The sequence below is a fragment of the Schistocerca nitens genome, chromosome 3, assembly GCF_023898315.1.
Source record: "Schistocerca nitens isolate TAMUIC-IGC-003100 chromosome 3, iqSchNite1.1, whole genome shotgun sequence".
NCBI lineage: Eukaryota > Metazoa > Arthropoda > Insecta > Orthoptera > Acrididae > Schistocerca > Schistocerca nitens.
In genome coordinates, this window is record NC_064616.1 from 128,452,546 (window position 1) to 128,467,148 (window position 14,603).

Below are 14,603 nucleotides of genomic sequence, written 5' to 3' on the forward strand. Positions count from 1 at the left end.
ATTGTGCCGGTATTTCTGGTCAGCCATCTTGTATTTTCAACCAATGGAATAATACACCATCTTAGGTTTCCTACCAATTTACAGTTAGAAGAACTGAGATAGGTGTGCCATCTTGGATTGCATTATTTTATACGCAAGGCGATTGTGCTATTTTTAATTACTAGGAATTTTATTTCTAATTTCTCACCAATTTTTGAATTTTCCATCATTTTATGCATAGGAAAATTGGCCTCTGTCATAGGGGTTTGGGGAGGAGGGGCAGAAACTGGCAACAGCACATAATGTCACAGTGGAGACAGGGAGGGGAAAATCTGGCAACAATGCAGGCTTCACTGTAACTCTCCTAGCTACACTACTCAATACAGTAGCGATTCTGCGTGGCACGAATTCTACAAATTCTTGGAAGATAAGTGGTACCAGATGTCTATGCACTGATCATGCAATTTCTGTGAACTTCAGCCGATGGTTAGTGGGCATAGAACTGACACTTGATGGCGTTCCAGATGTTTTCTGTCAGGTTCAGATCAGGTGAATTTGGTGGCTTAGACAAGTTCACTATCATGATGGATAAACCTGTGTAACATGATTATGGTCATGCCGTCGCCATTGGTTAAGTCAGAGCATAAAAGCATGCAGATGTTCCACAATAATATCATCGTAGACCACAGCTATCTTAGTGCCTTCAAATACTGCCACACGTCCTACGAACGCCCAGTTTAATGTCCTCCATAGTATAACAATGCCCCCAGTAGCATGCCTCTGTGGCTTGGTGAATGTTTTGGGCAGAAGTTTGTGCGGATGATGGCATATCTGCACATATCCACATACCTGTCGTAACAAGAAACGTGTTTCATCGTATGACGTGACATGTTTCGACTACCCTACGGTTCAATCTCGATGCCCACATCATTGGGAATACATAGGGATCGTCTTCTGCAGAGCCCCAAGTTGAGCAATGTCAGTTGATTGGTGTGCTCCGAAACACTAGTGCTTCAACTGGCAGTGTATTCTCCCGTAAGATCTGCCACACAGTGTCAACAATCCTGCTTTATAGAGAGGCCAAGCCTACAACCTCCAGATTCTACGATGAGGCGTTGTCACGACGGCACCAGACAGCATTCAGTTTAGGGATGGCCAGTCGTAATAATGTTTGGGCACTGGTTTCACTAGTGCCATACTAACTGAGAACTTTTAATCACTTTCATGTTAGTAATAGCGTGATATGCCGACTCTATTATAAAATGACAGAATTTAGTGGGTAGCAAGTGTAACGGCCCATGTTACAGATGATGTGGAACTGTTCAGTTTCCTATGAAGAGTCTTATAACTTTGAAACATCCTATGTGGTTTTGTAAAGTTGTCCTATACAACTGATTTGAACAGTGTGGTGTTTATTTTTATTTCACATCTGCATCTAGTTTTACACATCAAAAACCACAATTCGTGTCCAGTGGGGATTCATAGTAAGTAGTATTAGTCGCCCATCTGTTCTGTTTATGAAAGATGCTATACTGTACAAACGAGACATTTTACAACTTTACTGTGGTATTAAAAATCCGATACCACCCTCACTGGCGTCTCACAGTTTGCAGTCTAAATGCACGTTCCGACAGACGCCGATAGGGGCCGTGTGAAGTCGTGGTGGATCCAATAGCCTTCAGAGACTCCGACTACGAGCGCCCTCTGTTGCCGCGATGTACACTGATGGAAAAAGTCACAACACGGAGGAGGAGTTGTGAGGCATGAACTGAAGTTGGTAATGTGTTTCTACATCTGAAAGATCATGTCTATTCCGCTTCCTCGCCACTTATAAGAGAGTGGCGCTAGTAGCGCCTCTATGAGGATGCAAATCAGATTTGTTTGAAACATACGCCGTAACGGTCGTGAGCGTTAGTTACCTTTGAGACTGAACGTGTTGAGTTGCGGTTAGTCAAGAATGCCTTTACGGTGACTAAGACACCATTATCAACACCTCGCTGGCTTTGAACGAGGTCGTGTAATAGGTATACAACAAGCCAGATGTTCCTTCCGCGATACTGCAGAAAGACCAGGTAGGAATGTAGCCACTGTACGTGATTGCTGGCAGCGGTGGCCACGAGAATATAAAATCGCAAGAAGACTAGGCTCCAGACAGCCACGTGGCACTACCGAGAGGGAAAACCATCCTCTTCGGCGTATGGCTCTGACACATCGTACTGCATCTGCACCGTCAATCTGAGCAGCAGCTGGCACCGCAGTAAGACAAGGAACTGTTACAAATTCGTTACTTCAAGGACAACTCCGGGCCAGACGGCCTGTAGCGTGCATTCCACTGACTCCAAACCACCGCCATTGCGACTTCAGTGGTGTCGAGGAAAAGCTCATTGGAGGGCAGGGTGAAGGTCTGTTGTGTTTTCTGGTGAAAGCTGGTTCCGCCTCCGTGGCAGTCATAGCCGTGTGTTGACGTGAAGGAGGCCAGATGCGGGCCTGCAACCAACCTGTCTGCGTGCTAGGCACACTGGACCAACAACTGGAGTTATGCTCCGGGGTGCGATCTCGTATGACAGCAAGAGCATCACGTGCTTATCCCACGCACCCTGACTGCAAATTTGTACGTCAGTCTCGTGATTCGACCTGTTGTGCTGCCATTTATGAACAGCATTTCAAGGGTGCTTTCCAACAGGATAACGCTCGCCCACGTACCACTATTGTAACCCAACATGCTATATAGAGTGTCGACATGTTACCCTGACATCCTCGATCACCAGATCTGTCTCCAATAGAACAAATATTGGACATCATCGGACGACAACTCCAGCGTCATCCACAACCAGCATTAACCGTCCCTGAATTGTCCGACCAAGTGCAACAGGCACGGAACTCCATCCCACAAACTGACATCCGGCAGCTGTACAACACAATACACGCACGTTTGCATGCTTGCATTCAACGTTCTGGCTGTTACACCGGTTATTAATGTACCAGCATTTCACATTTGCAATGGCTTATCTCGCGCTTAGGTTAACCTGAGATTTAGCAATGTTAACCACTTGAATATGTTACCTAGAAAAATTTATTCCCGAAATTTCATTACTCTACATCAATTATTTTTTTGGTGTTGCGATTTTTTCCGACAGTGTAGGATGGCCAGCGGCAGCTACACAGCCCAGCCTGAGTCGTTGCCTTCGGACGTAGTCAACCTTCGACAGTTCGCTCGTGCAATAGCTGCGGGAACCTCACACAGCACGACGCTTCTAGTTTTCTTCTTGTAATAATGGACTTTATTGCTGTTTGTTCTTCCGTGAAATTTCTTCGCAACGCTTGGAGAAACCTATAAGTTAAGTAAAACTTGCGTTTACTGCATTTACATGTTAGCTTATCATTTCTGCTCCCCTACGACGACAGCTGGTGCACCACTCTGCAGCCCACCTCTCCTTACCGTTGTGTACGATGTAGTACACAACATTTTCTGTCGTGTTTATTAATCGAAATGTATGTGGGAGGCATTAATCTATTTCTCGAGTATTGCTAGAAGATAGTTTCTTAAAAATTTTAAGATCAGTTCTCTTGGTTGTGCACAAATGATATGCTTTTGTCCTCCGCTTCCAATCACTTTGATTTCCCTGAGGATATCTGTGATGCCGTGAGAGTACAGTTCTTAGTAAACACATCAGTGTCCACTTGTGCAGTTATCTTGTAAAACTTCTGAGATTAGAGTTTAATTTCTGTCTAAGTAGAGCACATTAGAGATAGAGAAAAAAAAGCTCGTTTCACAGCTTCCTTTAGATAACCATTCAAAAATTCACCTTAAGTAACTTGCAGTAAACAATGGAAAATCTTAGTTTGGATGGTTGGACGTGACACTGAACACCTCTCATCTTCTTATACGGACAGTACTAAAAATGAGTGATTAGCTATGAGGAAAGAGTGGAAGCTATCATAATCTACATCCCTATAACCTTCTTCTCCTCTCTGTCCTTACTTCTCGTGTGTAGACAGTCTATAGCGATGTACTATTACCATATAACCATGCCGAGGTACTCGAATGCGGCCGTATAGACAGCGTAACATATGTCTGTGCTTCAAATACTCTACCTATAGCGTGTAACAAGCCACTCTTACTTCTCTTTCATAGGGGCCATGCAGAGAACATACAAAACATTTTGAGTGATTATTCAAAACATTAAACAGAGCGAGGTGTCGCAGTCGTTAGGACTCTGGACTCTAGAGTAGCGGCATTCAAACCCTTGTCTGGCCATCGGGTTTAAGTTGATCTCAGCTTATCTACAGTGATAAGGGCTAATGTCAAAATGGTTTCTCTGCAAAGGACACGGTTGACATCCTCTCCCTCCTTGCCCTGGTCGAGCTTATGCTCCGTCTCTAACGACCGTGACGTTTCTTCCGTTTGATTTCAAACACAAGTATTCCCTTTCTGGTGTTAACAGGTGTTCCAAACGGATCAGCTTGGGTACCTGGACTTATCTACGATCCTTTGTGGCACCTCATTCGTGTTCTATGCGACCCAGTTTACCTAGGCGGTGCCAGTACGGTAAACTGATGCATGAGATGAGTCTTTCCAGACCATTTTCGAGCAGCGCGCCATTAATTCGAGGCTGTTATAGCACTAATTAAGCGAATCGTGATGAGAGAGCACCGGTCAGTGGTTTGTTCCCGGCGCGGCCTCAGAGGCGGGATCCAGGTGAAGTCAGCCTTGACTGGGAATTAGAGGCTAGCCCGTCTCCAGTTGTGCACGCCCCACTACCTCACGTAATGGACGCGCCGCTCTCGCCGCCCTATTGTCTCGAGACGCAGCTGCAGGCGGCGAAATTTTGTGCTCCTGCTTCCCAGTGCTCTTACAACTTTGGGCTGACACAGGCCGAGCGACTTGCTCTATGAGAACACGATAGCATGTCACACACACGAGCGACGGGACTGTTCAACGATCACAAGTTCTGCTAAATAATTGAAGAAATGTTGGAAAGAGAGAAAATTTTAGTTACTGGGAAATAATCAGGAAGGTAGGCCGGCTGAGTTCAGCAACTTTCGCATAATGTACCACTGCCAAGTAACATAGCTCGATGGAACCTGCACTATGAATAAAAAAACTGCTACATTACAGAAGGCTACTGAAAGAAATACGCAATGAGGCGTTCCATTTCTCCAGCAGCGCTGTTTACAATTGCTGGATGGTCGTGCAGTACGTCTCCCCAACGGCTTCCACACACGTTCCATGGAATTCAAGTCGGAGGAACTGTTAAATATCCTCCGTTCCAAGAGCTCCTCCGCCTGCAGTCGTGCCTTGTCATCACATTTCCACAGCCTTTGAGACACGGCAGAACTGCAGCAATGTCAGGAATGTTATAGCATATATCGAAACAGTGGCCGAAGTGCTGCAGTGTTCAAGTCTGTAGATCCATATTTGGAAGAAGTGGGGCAAAATACTCGTCTGGTCAGTAAGATTCGGTTTTAGATGACATCGCTAAATCAATTCAGGTGACTGCTGATGCGAAGGTATAGAAGAGCTGAAAACTGCAGAGCCAGACAGAAATTACAATATGCTGAACAGGTTCTCGACGATGTTGAACGTAGTAAACGTGAGACTTTTTACAGCTGTACTATTCAGAAGGTAAATTTTCAGTGACAAATAAATGGGCAAATTTTCATCGTTATCAATTAAATCCTCTAAGGATCACGCAGAGCCGGACTACGCTCGACTTACAATCGCGCAGACAGTAACTAGTGGGTACTAATACTGTGTATCTCGTAAGACTGACCGAGAGATGCCTCTTAGTGGGAAGAACGCTGGGAGGAGCGGGGTTCAACTGACTGCCCATTCTGATTTCGTCTCTGTATGTTCTTAAATTAGGAAACTTGGGGTGACTGTTGAAAGTACAGCCTCGCGCCAGTTGCAAGTTGGCTGCAGATGTGGTCTGTGTCCCTGGAGCAGCTCGCTCATTCATTAAGTGTTCTCAATTCGCGTCGATTCGAGGTGGCGATAATACAGCAACAAACGGCGTTTACCTTCTCCGTTTAAACAGGTGCAGTTCAGTTGCCACTTTGTAGCCCGACTACGGCACAGCACCTCATATAGCTGCAAACATTTCACGTTGGCATCAGCAAGTTCAGGACACTCGTCGTTTATGTAATGGAAATACCGCCTGCTCGTTCGAAATGTACAACGCATTCAACAGTGTTCTGCGTGCAACCCAGAAAAATCAACTGTTCGTGACAGAGGAGACTTAGCCATGTCTCATGCATCTGTCTGGTGTGTTTTTCGGCAACATTTCTGTTCTAATTCAGGGTGTGCAGAATTCGTTCGCTAAAAGCGCTTCGCGATCATAACAAACAATAGGACGTAGCGTTTCGTGAATTTAATGTGAGACATGGAAGGTAAATATTTACATCCACATTCAGTGTGTAGATTACGTTCCATTTAATGTGAAACTGAACCACCATAACGAAGGAATGTGGGGAAAACAGAAATCATCATAGTCGAGCACGAGAGGGACTTTCCAAATTCTGCGATTATTAAAAGATTATTAGAAATTAGGTATTACATATCATTAGATAGCGTAGGTTAAGATTTTCTGTACGTCAGGGAAAGCTCTTTTGGACAGTGCAGTTAACTGGAGCAATTCAGCTGTGACTGCTCTGGACGTAACCCTTTGAGTTTGGCGACACCAGGACGCATTACACATAAGAAGTGTAATTACAAACTCGACGTAGTTTTAACTTTGTTTCATATAAATAATTTATAATGCTTCCCTTGAAGTAAATCAGTAACAGATTATTCCGGAGTTTATGTAACTACAGGGACGGTATTATATAACTACGGTATACCTTTCTTTTTTATGTAGTACTAGCTGCAGTGCCCGGCGTTGGCCGGGATGTGCAATGCCTGCCACACAAAGTGATTGGCCCTGTGCCTTGCTGATGCTCATATCGAATGCATACCGCATGGGAAACTGCAATCGCTTTAAATGGAAGGGCATATTTAAATCACTGGGTATCAACGGAATGCGAGGAATGAATACTTCTTCACCTGCGGCATACCCCTTGATGATGGTGACCTGAGTTACGTTCGGCAATAGGTTGTTCACGGCCAGCCTTTTTCTAATACGTATGTAACAACGACAACTAATCAGTAAATAAGAGTTTTAAATTACGTTTCTGCCATATTCTCGAGACTTCAATCGTCTCGTGATTAAGTGACGTGTGATGGTACTATCTCCCAAGAGGAGTATTGCCAGTGAAATATATTCTCGCCATAGGAATTAGTCAGTTTACCACGATATATTTAGTTTGTTAGGCACTTTGCTTTTCATTAATTTTGTTCAGTGTTTCATCAGAATGCAGAAATTTGAAGTAAATCGGCCAAGAACTTTAAATCGGTCAAGTACTTTTCGAGAAGTTTGGTAACAACATTTCTCCTTTAGGCATATATATATATATATATATATATATATATATATATATATATATATATATATATATATATATATATCTGTGTGTGTGTCCACCAAAATGTCCATCAGGGGAACGTGAAGAAATATGAAGTAAATCGGCCAACAACTTTTAGAGATGTTTGTAACAATTTTTCCCCTTTATATATCACATACATATGGAAAAACTGGTAGAAGCCGACCTCGGTGAAGATCAGTTTGGGTTCCGTAGAAATGTTGGAACACGCAAGGCAATACTGATCCTACGACTTATCTTAGAAGATAGGTTGAGGAAAGGCAAACCTACGTTTCTAGCATTTGTAGAGAAAGCTTTTGACAATGTTGACTGGAATACTCTCTTTCAAATTCTGAAGGTAGTAGGTGTACAATACAAGGAGCGAAAGATCATTTACAATTTGTACAGAAACCAGATGGCAGTTATAAGAGTCGAGGGGCAAGAAAGGGAAGCAGTGGTTGAGAAGGGAGTGAGACATGGTTGTAGCCCATCCCATGTTATTCAGTCTTATACTCAGCAAGCAGTAAAGGAAACAAAAGAAAAATTTGGAGTAGGAATTAAAATCCAGGGACAAGAAATAAAAGCTTGAGGTTTGCCGATGACATTGCAATTCGGTCAGACAGCAAAGGACCTGGAAAAGCAGCTGAACGGAATGGACAGTGTCTTGAAAGGAGGATATAAGATGAACATCAACAAAAGCAAAACGAGGATAATGGAATATAGTCAAATTAAATCGGGTGATGCTGAGGGGATTAGATTAGGAAATGAGACACTTAAAGTAGTAAAGGAGTTTTGCTATTTGGGGACAAAAATAACTGGTGACGGTGGAAGTAGAGAGGATATAAAATGTAGACTGGCTACGGCAAGAAAAGCTTTTCTGAAGAAGAGAAATTTGTTAACATCGAGTATTGATTTAAATGTTAGGAAGTCTTTTCTGAAACTACACTCCTGGAAATGGAAAAAAAGAACACATTGACACCGGTGTGTCAGACCCACCATACTTGCTCCGGACACTGCGAGAGGGCTGTACAAGCAATGATCACACGCACGGCACAGCGGACACACCAGGAACCGCGGTGTTGGCCGTCGAATGGCGCTAGCTGCGCAGCATTTGTGCACCGCCGCCGTCAGTGTCAGCCAGTTTGCCGTGGCATACGGAGCTCCATCGCAGTCTTTAACACTGGTAGCATGCCGCGACAGCGTGGACGTGAACCGTATGTGCAGTTGACGGACTTTGAGCGAGGGCGTATAGTGGGCATGCGGGAGGCCGGGTGGACGTACCGCCGAATTGCTCAACACGTGGGGCGTGAGGTCTCCACAGTACATCGATGTTGTCGCCAGTGGTCGGCGGAAGGTGCACGTGCCCGTCGACCTGGGACCGGACCGCAGCGACGCACGGATGCACGCCAAGACCGTAGGATCCTACGCAGTGCCGTAGGGGACCGCACCGCCACTTCCCAGCAAATTAGGGACACTGTTGCTCCTGGGGTATCGGCGAGGACCATTCGCAACCGTCTCCATGAAGATGGGCTACGGTCCCGCACACCGTTAGGCCGTCTTCCGCTCACGCCCCAACATCGTGCAGCCCGCCTCCAGTGGTGTCGCGACAGGCGTGAATGGAGGGACGAATGGAGACGTGTCGTCTTCAGCGATGAGAGTCGCTTCTGCGTTGGTGCCAATGATGGTCGTATGCGTGTTTGGCGCCGTGCAGGTGAGCGCCACAATCAGGACTGCATACGACCGAGGCACACAGGGCCAACACCCGGCATCATGGTGTGGGGAGCGATCTCCTACACTGGCCGTACACCACTGGTGATCGTCGAGGGGCACTGAATAGTGCACGGTACATCCAAACCGTCATCGAACCCATCGTTCTACCATTCCTAGACCGGCAAGGGAACTTGCTGTTCCAACAGGACAATGCACGTCCGCATGTATCCCGTGCCACCCAACGTGCTCTAGAAGGTGTAAGTCAACTACCCTGGCCAGCAAGATCTCCGGATCTGTCCCCCATTGAGCATGTTTGGGACTGGATGAAGCGTCGTCTCACGCGGTCTGCACGTCCAGCACGAACGCTGGTCCAACTGAGGCGCCAGGTGGAAATGGCATGGCAAGCCGTTCCACGGGACTACATCCAGCATCTCTACGATCGTCTCCATGGGAGAATAGCAGCCTGCATTGCTGCGAAAGGTGGATATACACTGTACTAGTGCCGACATTGTGCATGCTCTGTTGCCTGTGTCTATGTGCCTGTGGTTCTGTCAGTGTGATCATGTGATGTATCTGACCCCAGGAATGTGTCAATAAAGTTTCCCCTTCCTGGGACAATGAATTCACGGTGTTCTTATTTCAATTTCCAGGAGTGTATTTGTATGTAGTGTAGCCATATATGGAAGTGAAACATGGACGATAGACAGAGTAGACAAGAAGAGAGTAGAAGCTTTCGAAATGTGGTGCTACAGAAGAATGCGTACCTAATGAGGAGGTACTAAATAGAATTCGGGAGAAGAGGAGTTTGGGACACAACTTGACTAGAAGAAGGGATCGGTTGGTAGGACACGTTCTGAAGCGTCAAGGGATCACCGATTTAGTATTGGAGGCAAGCGTGGAAGGTAAAGGGAGACCAAGAGACGAATACACTAAGCAGATTCAGAAGGATGTAGGCTGCAGTAGTTATTCGGAGATGATGACGCTTGCCCAGGACAGAGTAGGATGGAGAGCTGCATCAAACCAGTTTCTGGTCGGTCGGTCTGTCGCATAATGCACTGGACAAGGGTCATGCTGAAACACAAACGTTGTCGAACGTCCAGGGCAACATCCTGCAGTAGTAACGTTAGTTCCTGTTCCAAAAACAACAACATATCACATTTTTTCAAGTCAGGTTACCAAATTACTTAGAAACCTTATTCGCAACGTTGTATTCCTCCGACATATCGAACAGGGGAGTACTCGACGCGCCACAGCGGCCGTGGCTAAAGCCGAAAGCTGCTCCACTTTTCCTTTTACAGTAAGCGTTCAAACGTAATACCGCCAACTTCAGTACACTTAGTGATCTGCTTTTCAAATGAATGTATACAGGACAGGCGTTTCTGTCGCGGTCGATCATATATGATGTTGTTGTTGTGGTCTTCAGTCCTGAGACTGGTTTGATGCAGCTCTCCATGCTACTCTATCCTGTGCAATCTTCTTCATCTCCCAGTACCTACTGCAGCCTACATCCTTCTGAATCTGCTTAGTGTATTCATCTCTTGGTCTACCTCTACGATTTTTACCCTCCACACTGCCCTCCAATGGTAAATTTGTGATCCCTTGATGCCTCAAAACATGTCCTACCAACCGATCCCTTCTTCTAGTCAAGTTGTGCCACTAACTTCTCTTCTCCCCAATCCTATTCAATACCTCCTCATTAGTTATGTGATCTACCCACCTTATCTTCAGCATTCTTCTGTAGCACCACATTTCGAAAGTTTCTATTCTCTTCTTGTCCAAACTAGTTATCGTCCATGTTTCACTTCCATACATGGCTACACTCCATACAAATACTTTCAGAAACGACTTCCTGACACTTAAATCTATACCCGATGTTAACAAATTTCTCTTCTTCAGAAACGATTTCCTTGCCATTGCCAGTCTACATTTTATATCCTCTCTACTTCGACCATCATCAGTTATTTTACTCCCTAAATAGCAAAACTCCTTTACTACTTCAAGTGTCTCATTTCCTAATCTAATCCCCTCAGCATCACCCGATTTAATTTGACTACATTCCATTATCCTCGTTTTGCTTTTGTTGATGTTCATCTTACATCCTCCTTTCAAGACACTGTCCATTCCGTTCAACTGCTCTTCCAAGTCCTTTGCTGTCTCTGACAGAATTACGTCATCGGCGAACCTCAAAGTTTTTATTTCTTCTCCATGAATTTTAATACCTACTCCGAATTTTTCTTTTGTTTCCTTTACTGCTTGCTCAATATACAGATTGAATAACATCGGGGAGAGGTTACAACCCTGTCTCACTCCTTTCCCAACCACTGCTTCCCTTTCATGCCCCTCGACTCTTATAACTGCCATCTGGTTTCTGTACAAATTGTAAATAGCCTTTCGCTCCCTGTATTTTACCCCTGCCACCTTCAGAATTTGAAAGAGAGTATTCCAGTTAACGTTGTCAAAAGCTTTCTCTAAGTCTACAAATGCTAGAAACGTAGGTTTGCCTTTCCTTAATCTTTCTTCTAAGATAAGTCGTAAGGTTAGTATTGCCTCACGTGTTCCAACATTTCTACGGAATCCAAACTGATCTTCCCCGAGGTCCGCTTCTACCAGTTTTTCCATTCGTCTGTAAAGAATTCGCGTTAGTATTTTGCAGCTGTGGCTTATTAAACTGATAGTTCGGTAATTTTCACATCTGTCAACACCTGCTTACTTTGGGATTGGAATTATTATATTCTTCTTGAAGTCTGTGGGTATTTCGCCTGTCTCATACATCTTGCTCACTAGATGGTAGAGTTTTGTCATGACTGGTTCTCCCAAGGCCATCAGTAGTTCTAATGGAATGTTGTCTACTCCCGGGGCCTTGTTTCGACTCAGGTCTTTCAGTGCTCTGTCAAACTCTTCACGCAGTATCTTATCTCCCATTTCATCTTCATCTGCATCCTCTTCCATTTCCATAATATTGTCTTCAAGTACATCGCCCTTGTATAAACCCTCTATATACTCCTTCCACCTTTCTGCCTTCCCTTCTTTGCTTAGAACTGGGTTTCCATCTGAGCTCTTGATATTCATACAAGTTGTTCTCTTCTCTCCAAAGGTCTCTTTAATTTTCCTGTAGGCAGTATCTATCTTACCCCTAGTGAGACAAGCCTCTACATCCTTACATTTGTGCTCTAGCCATCCCTGCTTAGCTATTTTGCACTTCCTGTCGATCTCATTTTTTAGGCGTTTGTATTCCTTTTTGCCTGCTTCATTTACTGCATTTTTATATTTTCTCCTTTCATCAATTAAATTCAATATTTCTTCTGTTACCCAAGGATTTCTACTATCCCTCGTCTTTTTACTTACTTGATCCTCTGCTGCCTTCTCTACTTCATCCCTCAGAGCTACCCATTCTTCTTCTACTGTATTTCTTTCCCCCATTCCTGTCAATTGTTCCCTTATGCTCTCCCTGAGACAGTGTACAATCTCTGGTTCTTTCAGTTTATCCAGGTCCCATCTCCTTAAATTCCCACCTTTTTGCAGTGTCATCAGTTTTAATCCACAGTTCATAACCAATAGATTGTGGTCAGAGTCCACATCTGCCCCTGGAAATGTCTTACAATTTTAAACTTGGTTCCTAAATCTCTGTCTTAACATTATATAATCTATCTGATACCTTCTACTGTCTCCAGGATTCTTCCATGTATACAACCTTCTTTTATGATTCTTGAACCAAGTGTTAGCTATGATTAAGTTATGCTCTGTGCAACATTCTACAAGGCGGCTTCCTCTTTCATTTCTTCCCCCCAATCCATATTCACCTACTATGTTTCCTTCTCTCCCTTTTCCTACTGACGAATTCCAGTCACCCATGACTATTAAATTTTCGTCTCCCTTCACTACCTGAATTATTTCTTTTATCTCCTCATACATTTCATCAATTTCTTCATCATCTGCAGAGCTAGTTGGCATATAAACTTGTACTACTGTGGTAGGCTTGGGCTTCGTGTCTATCTTGGCCACAATAATGCGTTCACTATGCTGTTTGTAGTAGCTAACCCGCACTCCTATTTTTTTATTCATTATGAAACCTACTCCTGCATTACCCCTATTTGATTTTGTATTTATAACCCTGTAGTCACCTGACCAAAAGTCTTGTTCCTCCTGCCACCGAACTTCACTAATTCCCACTATATCTAACTTTAACCTATCCATTTCCCTTTTTAAATTTTCTAACCTACCTGCCCGATTAAGGGATCTGACATTCCACGCTCCGATCCGTAGAACGCCAGTTTTCTTTCTCCTGATAACGACGTCCTCCTGAGTAGTCCCCGCCCGGAGATCCGAATGGGGGACTATTTTACCTCCGGAATATTTTACCCAAGAGGACGCCATCATCATTTAATCATACAGTAAAGCTGCATGTCCTCGGGAAAATTTACGGCTGTAGTTTCCCCTTGCTTTCAGCCGTTCGCAGTACCAGCACAGCAAGGCCGTTTTGGTTAATGTTACAAGGCCAGATCAGTCAATCATCCAGACTGTTGCCCCTGCAACTACTGAAAAGGAACTCTTCAGGAACCACATGTTTGTCTGGCCTCTCAACAGATACCCCTCCGTTGTGGTTGCACCTACGGTACGGCCATCTGTATCGCTGAGGCACGCAAGCCTCCCCACCAACGGCAAGGTCCATGGTTCATGGGGGGATCATATATGATATGCCCACAGAAAGAAATCCGGCGACGTCAAATCCAGGGACCTAGCGGGCCAATTAATAAGGCGACCTTCGTCGATCCACCTACCAGTGTAAACACGGTCTGCTATCTCCCGTGCTTCAATCGCATAATGCACTGGACAAGGGTCATGCTGAAACACAAACGTTGTTGAACGTCCAGGGCAACATCCTGCAGTAGTAACGTTAGTTCCTGTTCCAAAAACGTTCGATATCTGCGTCCATTCAACGTGCTGTCGATAATATACGGACCAATTAGTTGGTTCCCTATGATGCCACACCCTACGTTAACCGAACGAGGGCGTTGATGGTCAACTTGCCGTAACCAGTGGGGATTGTCTACACTCCAGTAATCAGTGTTAACGCCGGTTAACGTTACCTTGGTTTGTGAATGTAGACTCATCGGAAAATAGTACCTCGGCAAAAAACATGGGGGTCGTTGGCATTTGTTGACGTGCCCATTCACAAAACACTACACGGTTGATGCAGTGACACGTGGTATTGATGATACTTATGACAATAGAGTATTGTGACAATACTACCAACGGACATACCGGAATCGCGGTGTAATTGCCGGTCGCTCATCCGTGGGTTGTGGTACACTGCTGCAAGTACAGCTACTTCATTAGCTTGTTCTGTAACGCGTTTGCTTAGTTTCCTTTTGCTCGTCTGTACGCTGTCATTTGACATAAAGGCGTTCACAGCCTTGTAAAAGAACGAACGCGAGTTTTCTCTGGAAAACACTCGG

General features: G+C 44.7%; 1 protein-coding gene across 1 annotated transcript in view; it reads right to left on the reverse strand.

Annotated features, from left to right (window-relative positions):
• LOC126249101 (uncharacterized) overlaps positions 1-14,603 on the reverse strand; it is a 217,804-nt gene that overhangs the window by 188,081 nt on the left and 15,120 nt on the right. The window lies entirely within an intron of this gene.